An 18,431-nucleotide genomic window follows, 5' to 3' on the forward strand; every position below is an offset into this window, starting at 1 on the left:
TGGCCAACACCGCACCGGGCCGCCTTTGTCTCCCCTGATATTTACACACCACACTCGGAAGTCATTCAAGACGACATCGATGTAGGGAAAACCCAGGACTGGTTTAAATATCTGCCACTGTTGTGTGTCATGAGCAGGAATCCAATTTGGGTCACCGGTTTAATGAGTGCAGTGCGATAGCCACTAAATTACCGCTCCCCACTCGTACACAACGACAAGAACAAAGATCCCCGGTAGAGCATTAACAGACTCTAGGGGCAAGTGCTGTTAGCGAGCACCTATGAAGGATGGCACGGCACACGAGGGGGTGGGTAGCCAGCACCGCGCCCGGCCATCTTTGTCTCCCGAGTGGCGATGCTCACATCACACTGGGTACTCATTTTTAGGCTGAGTCGACCTAGGGAAGGCCCTGGACCGGTTCAGATAATCGTCACTGGCGGTGTTGGCCGTGAGCGGGAAACGAACCCGGGTCTCCGGGTTCGTAGCGCAGCGTAGCGCTAACCGCTGCCCTACCGCTCGTACAAAGATACGTTTAAACACGCGCACGCAAATACACATTCTGTTTGACTAACACTTCTTTCAAACCGTACGTAGCCAAACATTTCCGTTGTAGAGTTTCTGGACAATGTTTGGAATTAACCACAATTTTTGACCGTGACACCAGCATGCAATGACCTGTGCCTTGTGAGTGACACAATACTCTGTTTTACATCCGCCGTGAAGCAGAACAGCGCATATTGTGGTGAATGTTACTGGGGTAGCCAGGTGTGCCTGTCGGATTTGAACTTTGAACCTCTGCAACAAATAGAGAATGCACTACCATATTCCTGGTTCTTTCAGTAAAGTCACGTAAATAGAATACAAAAAATAAACTAAATTAAAGATTAAAAAATAAAAAATATACAAATAAATAAAAATAATAATTTTTCTAAATTAATTGATAAGATGCCATGGGTCGACTGACTGAGATGACTGGCCAATGCACCGCCTTTGCCCCCCACTACACACACAGTGTACACACACACAGTGTACACACACACAGTGTACACACACACACAGTGTACACACACACAGTGTACACACACACAGTGTACACACACAGAGTGTGTACGTACACACACACAGTCTGTACGTGTACACTGTGTACACACACACATACAGTGTGTGTGTACACACACAGTGTGTACACACACAGTGTATACACATAGTGTACATACACACAGTGTACACACACACTGTACACACAATAATGTCCACGTTGTTGTTGCTGAGTTCACGCACTCAAGGGAGGGGGCAATGAAAAATGAAGATAAATCAACTTAAACTCCATCCCCGCTCTGTGACGTCACCACTCAGCATGACCTCATCGGCATGAAGTGCCAGCGGGAGGTGTACCTCGCTAGTGACGTCATGTCACCAAGGTATTCACACTCCCCCAACCTGCTTCCGCGTGACGTCGCGAGGTAACAGGAGGCTGCCGATCCACGCTTGCACTGAAATCCGAGGTGAGAAATTCTCATCGTTGTGGTGGTGGTCGTTGTTGTTTACCAAGGTAGAGCCTCTCTCTCGTAGGGATGTCAGTTGAGTAGCAGCGAGCATGGGAATGGATGTCCAGGTTGGAACTTTACAACGCGGGGCCTTGCCTCCTGCCCTCGCCTGATTGCGTTTACTTTAATAATCTCGCTTAAGTTTAATTTGCCTTCACCCGGCTCGCCACTTTGTAACTTTGTTTTATTGTAAATATTCACGCAGTTTTTATTTTCGTTATTTTTTTGACCAGGCCAAGCCCGCTTGAGCTGCTATACCGCTCTTGTTATCAGAAGCGACCTGCCCACAACAACACAAGGTGAGGCTTTGTCAACGTGTGTGAATGTTTTGACTTAAAACTTTGGTGACTGCAGGAATTAATATTCTTGGTTATTTCGGTAAAGTCACGTAGATAGAAAATAACAATGAAAATAACAATAAAATTAAATGAAAAATATATATTTTTTTAAATAAAGCAAAAAACCCACGACATTTCGATTGCAACACAAGTGGTTTTTATCTTATTAAATTTAATCTGTTATTTTTATTTTCTATCTACGTGACTTTACTGAAAGAACCAACAATACGTGTGTCAATGTCTATCGGTCAAAGACGCTAAGCGTATGCCGCTGTTGACTCTGAATGTGTGGAGGGGAACACCTTCACCACGGGGAGAGAGAGAGAGACACGGATAGCCTCGGCTATGTTCATTGATCCTCGATTCATTACTTGGTGGAGTGAGGAAGAATTAATGCTGAGCAGATGAAGGTGGCCAGGCATGGTTCTGGTCACACCACCACCTGTTTACTCATGGCAGTGTGTCACAGTGTCAAGTTTGTGTTTGCAGTAAAGTCTATTCACTCTGTTGAACACGGAGGTTCTATCAAAACAATAGTTTATTTTTGTTTTCCTCTGGAACTCTTTATAAGAATGGAAACAGGAGGTGAACACACCACACACATTCAGCTGAAGTCGGAACCGTTCATCCCAGCATTCAAGGACATCTGAGCCTGGATTCACACCTCTAAGTTATGATCGAACGTTAATTTATGCATTTCTGCATAACACAAATAGTATTGTTTTCAACACCCTTTGCTTTGTCAGCTGAATTTAGCTTTCATAAATATTCATTTTGTAGTCAGACAGCCGAAATTGTGTGCTTAGAGTTTTGGGTTAACATTCATCTTGAAGATATGAAGGCTTCCAGGCATATTTATGACATTTTCCCTCTCATTGTGTGCCATAACAGCCCGTGGAGAGAAACCCTTCAGGTGCACTCTGTGCGTGAAGGCGTTTGCACAGTCACCACATCTTAAAGTACACCAGAGAACACACACGGGAGATAAACCCTTCAAGTTGCAGTGTGTGCGTGAAGGCATTTGCACGGTCATCAAATCTGATTAATTTGGGAAACTTTTTCACTGCATCATGAATATATTAATAAGCATAGACGTGTAAGTCAAGTGTGCATTCCTCTGTGCCTGACGTGTAGATGGTGTGGATATTCTTTTTTTATGTCTGCAGCTGACACTTCCTCTGCAGAATTGGTCTGATGGAGCAAAGGCACTCAGCGCAGCTCGGTACGACAAGTCAACAATGCGACCAGCGTGCATACAGCACGGATCGGACTGGAAACTTGCCACGGCACCAGAGAACTCACACAGGAGAGAAACCCTTCAAATGTACTGTGTGTAACAAGGCATTTGCATGGCCATCAGTTCTTCAGACCCACCAGAGAACACACACGGGAGAGAAACCCTTCAGGTGCACGATATGCGGGGTGGCGTTTGCACAGTCATGTAATCTTGTAACACACCATAGAACACACACGGGAGAGAAACCCTTCAAGTGCAGTGTGTGTGGGAAGACATTTTCATGTTCATTTGTTCTTAAAACACACCAGAGAACACACACGGGAGAGAAACCCTTCAAGTGCAGTGTGTGTGTGTGAAGGCGTTTTCACGGTCATCTGCTCTTAAAACACACCAGAGAACACACACGGAAGAGAAATTCTTCTTGTGCAGTGTGTGGGAAGACATTTTCTGATTCATCTGCTCTTAAAACACACCAGAGAACACACACGGGAGAGAAACCCTTCAAGTGCAGTGTGTGTGGGAAGGCATTTTCACAGTCATCTGGTCTTAAATCACACCAGAGAACACACACGGGAGAGAAACCCTTCAAGTGCAGTGTGTGTGTGAAGGCATTTTCACGGTCATCTGGTCTTAAATCACACCAGAGAACACACACGGGAGAGAAACCCTTCAAGTGCAGTGTGTGCGGGAAGGCATTTGCACATTCATCAAATCTTCAAGTACACCAGAGAACACACAAGCAATAGAAGATCCACAAGGAGTGCAGTCTGAAATCAGCTTGTGAAAGTCAAAGTGCCGCAATGAGCCCATCCCTCATGAAACACGAACCGGAAGAAAATCCCAGCTTGGACACTTTTAAAGGTATCGAGGTGAAATGTGAAGAAGTGATGGTGAAGAGTGAAGAAGTGATGGTGAAGAGCGAAGAAGTGAAGGTGAAATGTGAAGATGAAGATTCAACTCCAAAATCGGACCTTCACATTGGTGGAGGCAACGTGAAGCCAGAGGTGAATTCTGACTGAGGCAGAGCGAGGCAACTCCAGCTTGGACACTTTTAAAGGTATCGAGGTGAAATGTGAAGAAGTGATGGTGAAGAGTGAAGAAGTGATGGTGAAGAGCGAAGAAGTGAAGGTGAAATGTGAAGATGAAGATTCAACTCCAAAATCGGACCTTCACATTGGTGGAGGCAACGTGAAGCCAGAGGTGAATTCTGACTGAGGCAGAGCGAGGCAACTCCCAGCAGTTTGTGGAAGTGGAGGTGTGGGTGGACTTCCTCCGAGACAATACAAAGTCAAGTGGAGACGCGGTAGATGTGTAAGCCAGAGACTATCTCGCTCCAATAGATGCGCCTTTGTCATAGGCCTTTAATGACAAGAATGTGAAGTTGAACACTCATTTCCTAGGTTCAACCTGCAGAGTAAGGGCGGCCAGTCTTTGTGGACCTGTGGGTTGGGTAGATCTCTAACCAGGAGCGAGAGACAAGCCCCCAAGCATTCACTATGTTATAATAATTGCATTTACACGGTGCTTGCTTAACGCCTCAGCAACTCGGAGTTTTGTATCTCGTCTGAAGCACTCAAAGAGCATCCCCAAGTAGCAGCTGCCCCTGTGTGGCACAGGGTGGTGGCCCTGCACCGGCCTGCATGTGGACAAGAGCCTGTCAGTAGGGGGCGTTGATTGATGCGTCATCTCGGTTGTGTAGTTTGTAGGCAATATTGACTCGAAGCTTTTGCGACTGCAGGAATCCACACTCTTGAGTTCTTTCGGTAAAGTCACCACGTGGGTAGAAACATAACAGGTCACGGCGTTTAGATCACAACACGCACAATCGTCATCAGGTGGGACAACCACAGCAAGAGAAACTGCTGAAGTAGTAGGCGCCTACTCCAGCAGTTTCTTCTTATTGCTGCTGTGCTTGTCCCACCTGATGACGATTGCTTGTGTTGCCATCGAAGCGCCCTCATCTATTATTTGTAGCGTAATGTTTAGAATTTGATACATTTTGACCCAGACGCCAGCATGCAACGGCCTACTCGTTTTGAATGCCGCAATAGTACGGTGTACATACACTTTTGATTTAAAGCTTTCGTGACTGCAGGGATTCATATTCTTTGTTCTTTTGGTAAAGTCACGTAGAAGGGAAACGATAAAATAATAAAAATATAAAACAATAGTATTCTCACGACGTTTCGACTGCACTGAGAACCAAGAATATGTACATACACTGTTAAGCAGACGGTGCGTATTTTTAAAAATAGCTTCTTGTGAATACGATGGAACCTGATGCAGGATATTTCACTGCAGTAATTCAATTTTGTTAATATGCCTGTCAATAATTAAGAATTAATACTTGTCTGATTGTGCGTGTACATGTAACATTTTTTCTATGAGTGTCAAACATTGATTAAGTGTTCAAATCTAGATTAAGTGATATTAGGACAAAGTGTGTGTGTGTTTGGAAGTAACCTGTACAGATCACTCGGGTGAGACCCGTTGTTCTTGTAATACAGGTCAAAGGGTACTTTTGTGTTTCACGAAGCGTCTGCCTCTGGAGCAACTCATTGTCTTTGCAATAGGGAGCACGCTCGGATCATTCATCAGTTACAAGGCATACCACTTAAAAGTTACACGTATGGGAGGAGGTACATTCTCTACAACACGAATTATAGTTTTGTCTTACGTGTTGACGTAGATTTTGTCTAACTGGGACTAGAAGTGCACCTTGCTGATTGACGTCTGGATGTTCGTTACCTATCGGTTGAAGCAAACCCCACTGCTGTTGTTGAGACGCTGTGCACCATTTAATGGTCCAACACATTGACGGCCTTCAGGCCAGGAAAGTCACAACATTTGCACACGAAGGACGCATTCACACAAGTACCCGATGCTCCGTTTTGAAGTTTTAAAATGAAACATCTTTGAATTGTGTTGTGTTTTGATTTACATTATTTCTTCATTAAAAGTTCATTTTACATCTGGAAGACTTCGTTGAAAAGGACATTGCGCGTGAATGTTCTCTCGTCGTTAAGTAGACGATGGCCTTGCCGGGGGTTCGGTTCGATGCGGACTTTCACCTGGTAGGGGATCGCGGGATCGAGATAAGGCGACACGGAGCTGCTGGCCGTCTGCCGATCGATTCCAACGTAATCGAGCGTCTGTCCCTGCGCCTCCGTCGTTCGCATGCAGGGGGCGCATGTAGGTTTACAGCGCCCCCTGCAGGAAAACGACAAAGTGCAGCGTTCATCACGGATAAAGTTGTGCGCTTATATATTAAATGTTATTCTTTTATAAGTTGATGTTGATATCGATAACTGACACATAACCGGCATGCCATAAATAGGAAATTAACTCTGCTTATTCGAATCAATGTATTCATATATGTTGATAAACTGTTTCAAGCAGATTTTGTGTCTCTAAGGACGACTACAGGGACCACGTGATTGTTTAAAAATGTCTTTGATTATAACTATAATTGCCTACAATTCGTCATGTGTAGCTTATTTAGACTATAATTTATTCACTACCCAAAATGTATTTACTTGAAAACATAGAGCTGATATTTGTAAGCAATGATTTTTATTTATACGTTTGAAAAAAATATTTGCACAAATTGAACTTGTTCATCAGATACAAGGTGAATTCACAAGACTTTGTTAAAAATCCAATATTTCAGAATTTTGCCTTAACGGAGAATATTTTAAAAAATGTTAGTAAAAATAAAGATTCAGAAATATATATTGTGCCGTGTCTACAATTTTATTGTAAAGTGGAATTGGTAAAAAACATTATTTGTACACGTAGAGGCGTTGTGGTCCATAAGTCTGGTGACACAGGCGTTGTGGTCCATAAGTCTATGGGCAGTGTTGAGTCTATGGCAGTGTTGAGTCTATGGCAGTGTTGAGTCTATGGACAGTGCTGCGTGTATGGGCAGTGTTGAGTCCATAGTAGTGTTGAGTCTATGGGTGGTAGTGTTGAGTCTATGGGTGGTAGTGTTGAGTCTATGGGTGGTAGTGTTGAGTCTATGGGTAGTGCTGAGTCTATGGGCAGTGCTGAGTGTATGGGCAGTGTTGAGTCTATAGTATAGTGTTGAGTCCATGGGTAGTGCTGAGTCTATGGGCAGTGCTGAGTGTATGTGCAGTGTTGAGTCTATAGTAGTGTTGAGTCTATGGTAGTGTTGAGTCTAAGGGTGGTAGTGTTGAGTCTGTGGGTGGTAGTGTTGAGTCTATGGTAGTGTTGAGTCTATGGTAGTGTTGAGTCTATGGGTGGTAGTGTTGAGTCTGTGGGTGGTAGTGTTGAGTCTATGGTAGTGTTGTGTCTATGATAGTGTTGAGTCTGTGGGTGGTAGTGTTGAGTCTATGGTAGTGTTGTGTCTATGGTAGTGTTGAGTCTATGGTAGTGTTGAGTCTATGGTAGTGTTGTGTCTATGGTAGTGTTGTGTCTATGGTAGTGTTGAGTCTATGGTAGTGTTGAGTCTATGGTAGTGTTAAGTCTATGGTAGTGTTGAGTCTATGGTAGTGTTGAGTCTATGGTAGTGTTGAGTCTACAGTGAGGGAAAAAAGTATTTGATCCCCTACTGATTTTGTACGTTAGCCCCATGACAATGAAATGATCAGTCTATAATTTTAATGATACGTTTATTTGAACAGTGAGAGACAGAATAACAACAACAAAATCCAGAAAAACGCTTCGCTACGTGGCCACGAGTGACGGTGAAATATGAAGAAGGGGCGACCTTGAAGCGTGAAGGTCAGGAATCTTCTCCGGGTGCTCATCCTCCCACGTTTGCAGTCGCCTATCAACGTCATCACAGCATCCCAATGGCAGTATTCTCGACACGAATATCTCGAGACTGAAGGAGGCTATTCTGGACAAAAATCATTCGCGTTATTATGATTATTGTAATCCTCATGTGTGTATGTTGAACTTCTTTCGCACAGTACGTAGCCAACCTTGCTATACATCTTAAATAGAATAGAAGAGTCATCCTATGCAGAGACCGGTGCCTGCCAATAAATGTGTAACTTCCACCCTCGAGCTCAGATAGATGTATATTTGACAATGGTGACACTTTGCTTTGTGTTTCTGGATAAGGTTAACATATAGGTTGCATTTTGCATTCAAACATGATTATACAGGAATACAGCTTCTGACCTTCAAGTGTGCATAACGTTAATTTTATTTAAGCCGAGATGCCATTCATTAATGTGAATGGAAATAAGCTCAAATATACGTTTTATGAAAGTATACCACATTGATGAAATTTATGGTGTGCATTATTGAAGGTCTGTGAACTTTCTAACAGTCTTCCCAGGAAGTTGAAGAAATTTGTCAAGCATTTCTAAAACACTTTATATAAACAAGGTTAATGTTTTAATGGTATCTGTGAAAGCAGAGGATGGAGCTCTTTTTTTCATCAGCGGAGTACGGTGCCCACACTCCTCTTACACAGCAACTCTGAGTTTACGGATCACGCAGAGATCGTAAAACTCTGCACGCCCGACTTGCAGGGCAGCACTGTGGTGTCTGTAAGAGCATTCATTTTTATCTATGCACGTAGTCTTCAGTCTCGGTGGTGCTTTCCTGGGTAAATATTCTAATGAAATATGGATGATGAATGTTAGCAACTGCTCAATCTGCTGTGTGTATATTTACATTTCTGCTCTAATTTGATGCGTGAGAAGGGGAGATCCATTTTTCACTTAATGGGAACCAGTCTTCCCGAAAAAAGACTGCAGTATAGTGGCTGTACAAATATACTTACAGCTTTGTTGAACAGCACCACTCACCTTCATTACAGTGGAGATAACCCATGTATATCGGTTCACCAACATTGATCTGTTGTTCACACATTACTAAGGTTGTGGTTATGGTGGTGGAGACAGAAAAATGCGCATTTGTGGGGGCTACCATCCCCCGCCATCACCGAATTGTCGGGGCCGTTGGCCCCCGACTCCTCCGTTAAATTCATGCCACTACCACAACTGCAACACCCGGTGTATGATTATGCCCGTGGGTACCCGTGTACCTCACGGCGCAGCTCTACTCACGCGGTAACCACCGCCAGCAGCATCGCGTGCTTGAATTGTGTAATCTTGTTTCATTTACCTTCGCAGCCGGTCGGAAGCAACAAATTAGGCTGCGCTGCGGAATACCCGCTCACCAATTGATCTCTACGGCGCGTGCCGTGAGCGCCGCTGCTCCTGCACGCCCCCGTACTGGCGCGGGCGAAGTGCAACCAGTACCACACGATGCAGAGGCTCACTACACCACGCACGAGTGCATTTAATGATCGAAGGACCCGTACTTTAATTCCCAGGGCGATAGCACGTTACTGCTGCCCCGGCATGCGCGTCGAGCCCCGAGTGGACCCACCCGTGCGGGCGTAAACACGTGGGTAAAATTACTCACTCACGCGCAAACAAAAGAATCACCGCGGGTAGGCTCGCCACACCATGCACCGCCCCTCCGTAATCACAGAGACAACAGGACACGGTTTATACCCTACAGACGGTTTATTCCCCACGAATAAACGAACTAGACTGTGCGTGTCAGTACGGACCAGCAGGACAGGTCTAACCTATCTCGCTACTGCCTGATACCTAATCGACCTGTCTGCCCTCTATTTTCTCTCCGAATTTCGTCCCTTTGTCTTACCTCTCTCCCTCGTACTTACGGTCCAACCTCGCAGCGATGGAGGTCGCGGATAAATGATGCTGTAAACAGAATCTGGCTGTTCTCTTCCCCATCTCACGGACGTGCGAGTAACAGTCAGGTGACGGCTCCTCGATCCCTCCCTCCTGTTGATCTCCAGTCAAATAAAAAATGGCCCGTGCTTCCCCAAAGCGTCCCTTTTTATGCTCCTTTCAAAGCCCTCGCACCGCCCATCCGCGGTGCATCACGGGTCAGGCCGTTAATCCGCGGTGCATCATGAGTAGAGACGCTAGCCCGCGGTGCACCATGGGTAGAGACGCTTAACCCGCGCTGCCCCGCTCCCCACCTGTCTGCTGGTCCGCGTGTGTCTTGAGCATCTCCTCACTGCGGTTCTCAGTGAGTTCGCCGTGGTCATTTAATTCTAAGTTAAGCCACGGCGCCGCAGTGCCATTTGGCCTGGGGGGGGGTGCCAATTCCCTGACCCTGAGAAACCGTGGAGCATCCCCACGAGGGGGCCTCTCGGGTAACAACTCAGGGCAGGTGCCCCCCCCCCCTCCCCATGAGGCCCTACTTGAGTGTGTGTGTGTTTAAGGGGGGGGGGGGGGGGGGTGGCGGTTGAAGTGCTGTGATGGGAGCCGGGTGGCTTCTCGGTCGCAGCAGCACAGCGACGGCCCCTATTTCGACGGAGCGGCTTCGCTGTTGTGGCACCACAATTACATCCAGCATCATCGGGCAATTCACCAGAATGGTAAAGCCCTCGCTTGCTCCCAGTCTTAAATAGAGCAGCAGCAGGCTGACGTCATCATTTAACTCATATCAGGTGCAGTGATTAGAGGCGGATGGGGGGTATTGAAATTATATAATCGATTGGTAATCAGTCAATGGTTATGATTAGTAATGAGTTGTAGATTAGTAATTAGTTGTAATGTGTGTTATTGTGATTATATGCTACGTTAGTAGTCCGTTTATTAGTATGTTTCCCCTATAAGGAATTGTAATATGTATTATTTAATAATACGCTTCCAAGCCGCACTAAGCCTGTAGCTATCAGAGCGATTAAAGTTATTTCTATTCCTCTCAATTTCAATGGATTCTCTAATTAGTCTTTGCCAGTAATAATTAGTTTTACACAACACTTCAACGTTATCAAAATCAATTGAGTGTCCTTGTTGACAAGCATGTTCTGCCACTGCCGACAGTTGTGTTTGAGATAATTTAATATTTCTTTGATGTTCTTTTAGTCTTATGCTGATGTTACACCGGTTGATAATTTTGGTAATGCGTCTTTAGTGCAAGATACTAGTTTTTGAATTTTGTGTACTGTACCAAATCTTACTGTAATGTTTTGCTTTTGCAAAACACGGGCTAATTTGTCAGTTACTCCTGAGATATATGGAATTTTTATTGTTTTAACAATCTGATCGCTTTCAGCAGTATTGCTTTGCGATCGTGATTTGGCATTCAGTGCACTGTTAATTTGAGCATTATTGTAGCCATTCTGTCGTAGTGCTTCTGTAGAGGTGTTAACTACGCGCTGTTGCGTAACCTGCATTGCCGCCAGGGCAGTGCAGCATTACCCCTGGGTACAACGGTTGGGGTCAGTCGAGGTGAAACGGATCGTGGCCAGGGTTTGGTGCGAACCAATCAGACGGTTCCACGTGGGAATGTATGATTGGTTCTACCTGGCCACGAAGGGGTATAAGACGGGTGACCCAACGGACCTCGGGGAGTTCTCTCCCCGCACGAAGATAGAAGACTGGGCTGAAGCCTAGCTAGGACCCTGGACCAGCCCTTCAGCTCGGCATACCCAGTGGTCAGGACCCACCGGGCCAGCGGTGGGTCAGATAGCCTCCCCTAGGTCCTAGCCGGAGGACTAGGATAGCGGTAGACGTGTGAGTCCCGCCAAGTCCGGAGGTTGTACCTCCTTAGGTATCAAGGAGGTTAGCGGTAGACGTGTGAGTCCCGCCAGGTCCGGAGGCTGTACCTCCCTAGGGTATCGGGTGAGGGGACCGAATATCCCTCTGTGTGTGTTAAGCATTGTATAAGGAAATAATACAATAAACAGAGTGTGCCTCCTAAAGAAGTCTGCTCGTCCTTACAACACTACAACTGGAGTCAGAAGTGGTTGGAAATGGAAACCAGAAGTTCAGCCCACGCGCGGAGCCAAAACGAAGATAACGCTGTCTCACCTGCAAGCACCGCCAGCTCCGCTGAAAACACTGCCGCGTTGACGGCCGCCCAGCCACCGGTTGAGCAGCCGGTTGCTCCCCCTGCCATGGGGGACGGACTCAGGGCAGCACACGGCCGTCTCGCTCAACTCCTACACGCCGCGGCCTTCATTTTCGAAGAGATCAACTTGGAGGTTGCGGGCAGGCCGAGTCAACAGCCGGCAGACGTTCCCGCCATCGGCCAGGGCAGACATTTTGATTTTCCCGCCGGGGAACCACGTGATTCCGCCGGAAGCGGAAGCCAGGGGCATCCTGGGAACGCGGGGGGCCAATCACAACCCGCAACGTCATCAGCACGCGACGCTGCGGATTCAAGTTCCTCAGCGGACGCCGCGTCATCACTGTACCGACACGGTACAGTAGACTCTATCGGCCGGGAAATCGCCGATCTCCGGCTCGAGACGGTACAAGCTGAGGGGGAGACGACGTCCGCCCTCCAACAACGCCTGCCCATCTTCCGAGAATTCACATCTGAAGGGGGCGACTGGGCGGCGTTCCAGCGTCGCTTCCTGAGCCACCAAGAGATGGTGGGCTGGTCGGACGCACAGGCGCTCCGAGCACTACCGGCCACTTTGGATGACGACGCTCTCGCCTCGCTCCTCACCATCCCCAGGCAACAAAGGGCGACTCTTCAATCGGCCCTCTGACGGATGTCCGACGTGTACGGGCCTCCATCCGACGTCCGCAGCCGATTTTACGACAGGCGACGCCGCCCTAAAGAGTCTCCGTTGGCATTCCGGACTGCTCAACTGGCGATGGCAAGAGCGGGTTACCCTCGCATGGACGACGAGGCCATCGATGCCATCGTTCTCCAGAAGATGCTGGAGCTGGCGCGCGAGCTGCTCATCGTCATCCAAGCGGTGGACGACGACGGTATGTGCTCGCTACGAGCCGCTCGGTGCATCCACGCACATTTGCTGCTCCACACGGAATCGACCATCGCCGCCTCGGCTTCGACGTCGGAGCCTGCCAGCAGGGGCGCCGAGTTCTCCCCCAACCGGGCCTTCATGGCGACCAGGTCAACGGGCCGGCGATCGTCCGACCACGCTGGTCCCCGCAACGACCAGCAGCGGGGACGGCCTGCTCCACGCGGCGACTTGACGTGCTTCAACTGTGGCCGACGAGGCCACATCTCCTCTGACTGCCGTGCGCCTCGACGACGCCCCTCCGCATCCCGGGGCCAGGACTACAGGACGTCCACGGCATCGCGGCAAAACCAGGCAAGTCGCGACGCCTCTCACGCTCGGCCCTCATTCACACCATACACACTGCAACGCACCATAAGAAGGGCTCGCGATTCGGCGTGTGATGGGGGGTATTCTGGCGTTTGTTCGTGGCCACTCAAACCTGGGCAGTGGTCTGAGTTGGCCCATAGGGTAGTCGCGGCGACGGCAGGTTCGTCCGTGGTTGTCGGATCAATCGAGGGTGTGGAATTTCGCGTGTTGGTCGATACTGGTGCGTCGGCTACGATCATTTCGGATCTGATTTACAATATACTGCCCGTACGATGCCGCCCCTTGGAACGGGTTTCTATCCCGTGTTTCGCCGCTAATGGCAGTTCACTTGGCATTATTGGGCAAATTCGGGCGCAAATTTCGATTGGAGACATTAAATTGGCAGGGCCTATTTTGGTCTCTTCTTCCCTCGCCGTGCCGTGTTTGTTAGGCACTGATTTTCTCGCGAAAATGCCTATTAAGATCCTTGTAGATCAAGGCTGCATCGAACTCCCGTCGGGTTGACGGATGGCGTTCTTGCCCACACCCTCAAATCCGCGCATGGCTAGTGCCTCGGTGCAGGCGTTTGTTGCGAGCACAGTCCGCATTCCGCCAGGGACACAAATGCTCGTGCCCTTGCAACTTAAAAAAACCGCTAGCCCCGGAGGCCTCGGCACATGGCATTTTGCTGGGGCCTTCAAACGCAGCTGCTAAGGGGTTAGATTTGGTGGCTGCACAGACCCTCGTAGCAGCCGACAGGGAGCCGTTCTTGCAGGTTTTGAATGTCGGATTGTCCACAACCGTCATTCCGCAAGGAACTGTGCTCGCTCACGCGACCCCGGTGCCGTTGGGAACCGGAGTCGCGGGACACGTGCATGACACGCCGCAGGTCCCACCTCCTTCCGAATCGGATGAGAAATGGTTGGGCGCGCTCTGCACAGACACGGGTGATCTGTTTCATTCGCAGCGAATTAAATTGCGCGCTCTTCTGCGAGAATTTTCCGATGTCTTTAGTAAATCTAAATTTGATATTGGCTGCACCAAGCTGCTGCGTCACCACATTGATACTGGTGACGCTGCCCCGATTCGACAAAACCCGTTTCGGCTTAGCCCGGCGGAGAAACAGCATGTTAAATCGGCTGTGGATGACATGCTGAAGGCCGATATAATTTCTCCCTCCACTAGTCCCTGGGGTGCTCCAATAGTGCTGGTCAAAAAGCACGATGGTAGTCTCCGTTTTTGCGTTGATTTTCGGTGCCTAAATAAAATCTCGGTAGCGGACGCCTACCCTCTTCCTCGTATGGACGAGTCATTGGATGCCCTGGCAGGGGCGCACTATTTCTCCACCTTGGACCTTCTGTCGGGGTTTTGGCAACTCCCCCTCGACGAATCGTCAAAACCTAAGACTGCTTTTCGGACACCACAGGGCCTTTTCGAGTTTAATAGATTGCCCATGGGTCTCCACTCGGCCCCAGCGACGTTCCAGAGGCTCATGGAGCTGGTCCTCGCTGGGCTCCAGTGGGACTCATGTCTCATTTATCTTGACGACGTCATCGTCTTTAGCCGCACGTTCGGCGAACACATCGAACGGTTGCGTGCTGTCTTCTTGAAAATGCGGGCCGCTAACTTGAAATTCAAGCCGCAGAAGTGTCACCTTCTGCGTGAGTCTGTGCGCTATCTGGGCCACATAGTTAGCCGCTCGGGCATCTCTACCGACCTTGAAAAAACCAAATGTGTTCAACATTGGCCGACCCCTACATCTGCGGGCGATGTTCGTAGTTTTATTGGTTTTGCGTCGTACTACCGCCGGTTTGTTGCTGGCTTCGCGACGATTGCCAAGCCGCTCCACGCCCTTACGTCAAAAGGGGTGGCGTTTCATTGGGGGGACGCAGAACAGGCTGCGTTCGACTCCTTGCGGAACGCGTTCGTGATGGCACCGTCCCTTGCGTACCCCGATTTTTCCGTGCCATTCGTGTTGGACACCGACGCTAGCAATACGGGGATTGGGGGTGTTCTGTCCCAAAAAGTTGATGGCATTGAAAGGGCTGTTGCCTATGGTAGCAGAGTCTTGTCTCTTGCTGAATAAAGATACTGTGTGACCAGACGTGAGCTGCTGGCCATTGTGTTTTTTATTCAGCAATACAGGCCGTACCTGTATGGTCAGCATTTTACCGTGCGATCTGATCATTCGGCTTTACAGTACGCTCTGCGGGTTGACCAACCGTCCGGGCAGCTTTCTCGGTGGCTCGAAGTCCTTCAGGACTACGATTTCAATGTCACTTACCGTAGGGGTGCACAACACACGAATGCCGATGCGTTGTCTCGCCTTCCGCCGGCTCAAAAATGTGCGTGTTTTTTGGGCTCGGGCCATTGTAAGCCGCCACTGCCTGCGCAGGTCGCGCCTCTCACAACGGTGTCAGCCGCACTTCCCGCCGCCTCAGCGCCGATGTTGGATCACGCAGATCCAATGGCCAGTGACGATTTGCTGGGGCTAACTTTGACCAAATGGGGTCGGCACCAGGGCGAGGACATGTCGTTATTGAGGTTGCGTCGCCACGCGAATAATGCGGTTCCAAGACAGGGCAAATTTAATTCATTTGTCATGAAGCGCGGCTTGTTGATGCATTGGGATGCTGACTCGTGTCAACATAAAATCGTCGTACCATCCGCCTTGCGATGCAAGGCCGTATGGGCGGCGCATGAGCGTTTATTGCACCTGGGTGTTCATAAGACCATTGGGTTGTTGCGGTTGCAATTTTTCTGGCCGGGCATGCTGCGCGACGTCACTGACATTTTGCTGGGGTGCACCCATTGTGCGCAACGTAAACCGCCGGCTAAACCGGCATGTCCACCCCTGCAACCCATTTCGGTCTCTCGTATAAATGAGTTGGTGGCTCTCGATATTTTGGGCCCTTTTCCTACTACGCCACGGGGTAATAAGTACCTTCTGGTTGGGGTAGAGTATTTTACACGGTGGCCTATGGCCTGGGCCCTCCCCAACCAGTCGGCGGCGGCCGTTGTGGACGCCTTTGTTCAAGGCTACGTCCTGGACAAGGGCGCACCAGAACGGTTGCTGACCGATCAGGGAAGAAATTTTTCAGGAGCCTTGCTGACTGATGTGTGCCGCCTGTTGGGCACTAAGAAAGTGCGCACTTCGCCCTACCATCCCCAGACCGACGGCATGGTGGAGCGCCTTCATAGAACTCTCACCGCTATGTTATGCCATCAGGTCGATGAATCCCACCTCGATTGGGACTTGCAGGTTCCGGGGGTCCTCACCGCATACCGTATGGCACCTCACGCGGCGACGGGATTTTCCCCGTTCTTTCTAATGTACGGCAGGGATGCCTTTCCTCCCGCCGACGTTCGGCTGGAAATCGAACAGCCACCGCAAAAGTCAAAGCTCGTTGACCACTTGCGATTCAACCTCCGTAAGTTGGCCGAGGCACGGGAGGCCGCCATTGAAAATTCGGCTTCCCGCCAACGGGCGAATTTGCGACTGCGGGACCCTCGGTCGTACACGCATCGGTGGCCACCGGGAGACAGGGCATGGCTCCACTGCCCCCAGGTGCCGGTGTCCATGTCGGCCAAACTCCTCAGACCATGGCGAGGCCCGGTTGAGGTAGTGGAAGTCCTGCGTCCCCAATGTGTTAAAATTAGCTGGGGACGGCGTCGCTGGTGCGTTCACCCCTCTCGGTTAAAACCCTTCGTCACGCCACGCGTCCCTCCACAACACACACGACATGGGGGCCGAGTGTGCGACGCGTCCGACGAGCCGGATGTTGCCCCGTTGGTGCCTAACCCACAGCGCAGGCGTGTCATTCCTCCTGCAGATGACGCGGGAGTGACGGCTCCATGCAGGCCACGTTCGGCCTCAATGGACCGTGGAGCAGCAGGTGTCCCCGTGGAGATGCCTAAAGGCCCACCGGATGCTCTGGCTCATCCTCCTCCTTCCCTTGTGCCGCCGACAAAGCCTGCCATCCCCTACGATGGCCCCGCGAAACGCACGCGCGCGAAATCTCGCCGGTTGTTATGTTTTTTTTGGCATGTCTAGTGCCTTGTACATACGTTATGTTGTTAAGGGGGGTATTTATAGTGGTTTAATTGTTCTTGTTGTTCGTGAGGCACACTCACAATTCTTCTACCATTGATAATTTCGGAGTTTCTCATTGTTGCAGCCGGGACGGCTGGAGCTTCCGAAGGAGGGGGTGATGTAGAGGTGTTAACTACGCGCTGTTGCGTAACCTGCATTGCCACCAGGGCAGTGCAGCATTACCCCTGGGTACAACGGTTGGGGTCAGTCGAGGTGAAACGGATCGTGGCCAGGGTTTGGTGCGAACCAATCAGACGGTTCCACGTGGGAATGTATGATTGGTTCTACCTGGCCACGAAGGGGTATAAGACGGGTGACCCAACGGACCTCGGGGAGTTCTCTCCCCGCACGAAGATAGAAGACTGGGCTGAAGCCTAGCTAGGACCCTGGACCAGCCCTTCAGCCCTTCTAAGGGCTAAGGCTCGGCATACCCAGTGGTCAGGACCCACCGGGCCAGCGGTGGGTCAGATAGCCTCCCCTAGGTCCTAGCCGGAGGACTAGGTTAGCGGTAGACGTGTGAGTCCCGCCAAGTCCGGAGGTTGTACCTCCTTAGGTATCAAGGAGGTTAGCGGTAGACGTGTGAGTCCCGCCAGGTCCGGAGGCTGTACCTCCCTAGGGTATCGGGTGAGGGGACCGAATATCCCTCTGTGTGTGTTAAGCATTGTATAAGGAAATAATACAATAAACAGAGTGTGCCTCCTAAAGAAGTCTGCTCGTCCTTACAACACTACAGAACCAAAGAAGATAAATCAAACAGAGTATAGCAAGATTTGGAAACCATATAATGCAACACAGATGGTCAAAACACAACGCAAGGTCAGGTTGATTACGTTATTATTACTGGTAGGAACGAAGTTGTAAACTGAGTGTACCAGCCTGCAATAGATTAATGTGTCCGTCCGTCCGTCCATCCGTCCCCTTTCAATACTTTAGAAGTGAAATCTCGTGCTGTTGGGTGTAAAAAAAAATCCAATGTTCCTACCAGCCCACCCTGCAAGGACCTGTTAATTTATCTTCCGTCCTGCTGTCCACGCCCCCACGCTACTCTCCCACTACTTCCTGTCTCCCTTCCCCCCTCTCTCTTCACCCACTTGGGGTAAACTGTCCCTCAAGGATCGTAGATCGA

This window comes from Petromyzon marinus, unplaced genomic scaffold, assembly GCF_048934315.1.
Source record: "Petromyzon marinus isolate PM22_M1 ecotype Great Lakes invasive population unplaced genomic scaffold, UKy_Petmar_22M1.pri1.0 PM_G_Scaffold_41, whole genome shotgun sequence".
NCBI classification, from domain to species: domain Eukaryota; kingdom Metazoa; phylum Chordata; class Hyperoartia; order Petromyzontiformes; family Petromyzontidae; genus Petromyzon; species Petromyzon marinus.